Source organism: Phoenix dactylifera, unplaced genomic scaffold (assembly GCF_009389715.1).
Source record: "Phoenix dactylifera cultivar Barhee BC4 unplaced genomic scaffold, palm_55x_up_171113_PBpolish2nd_filt_p 000875F, whole genome shotgun sequence".
NCBI classification, from domain to species: domain Eukaryota; kingdom Viridiplantae; phylum Streptophyta; class Magnoliopsida; order Arecales; family Arecaceae; genus Phoenix; species Phoenix dactylifera.
The window spans coordinates 4,934-6,156 of NW_024068238.1; positions in this window are offsets into that span (position 1 = coordinate 4,934).

Sequence of the window (1,223 nt, forward strand, 5' to 3'; positions counted from 1 at the left end):
GAGGATTGGGATGAGAATGATAGTAAGATGGTTCAACTCAATGCTAGAGCCATGAATTCATTATTTTGTGCTCTAGATGTAAATGAGTTTAATAGAGTCTCCACCTGTAGTTCCGCCAAGGAAATATGGGATAGGCTTGAAGTTACCCACGAGGGTACTAATCAAGTCAAAGAGTCTAAAATGAACATTGTAGTTCACAAATATGAGTTATTTAAGATGGAACCCAACGAAACTATTTCATGCATGTTCACACGCTTCACTGATATAATAAATGGTCTAAAAAATTTGGATAAATCTTACACTAACTCAGAACTTGTGAGAAAAATTCTCAGGTCCTTGCCAAAAGTTTGGGAAGCGAAGGTCACGGCGATCGTAGAAGCCAAAGACCTCAACACCTTGGCACTTGAAGAACTATTGGGCTCATTGATGACGCATGAGCTCACAATGAAGCAACATGAAGAAGAGTTGCCAAAGAAGAAGACAATCGCCCTCAAGGCTACTTCAAGTATTTGTGAAGAAGAAAGCAGTGAAAGTGAAGAAGAAAGTGAAGATGAAGACTTGGGCTTAATAGTAAGGAAGTTCAAAAAATTCATAAGAAGAAAGAAGACCTTCCCAAGAAAAAAGTTTGGAGGGAGAAATGATTGGGAAAAGAAAAAAGAAAAAGAAAGAGACCCAATCATATGTTATGATTGCAAGAGACCGGGACACATTCGCTCCGAATGCCCTCAACAGAAGAAGCACTATGGAAAGAAGAAGAAGAAGGCGTTGAAAGCGACTTGAGATGATAGTGACACATCCTCCTCCGAGGAAGAGAAGGAAGAGACCGCCAACTTGTGTTTCATGGCATTCGACGACGATGAGGTATGTCAAAGCTCAACTACAGATTTTACTTTAGAAGAATTATATGAAGCTTTCCAAGAACTCATGAATGATTGTAGTATGTTAGAAGTAAAAAATAAAGAACTAAAGGTGATGCAGGAGCACAAGCCCAAATCATAATGGATGTACGTCGAGTTTGGATTCTTGCTTGGGAGTGCCCGAAAACACATTGGGTTCGTAATTTCTAGCATTTAATTGGATTGAGTCTATTTTATTTTGGTCACATTGAGTCCTTTTATTTTGGGTTTATTTGAGTTCTTATTTTGGGTTTGCAATTTGCTGATTTATGTTTGCAATTGAATGCCAAGTGGCATCAAAAGAGTCCATGTTATGCAAGGATTGAG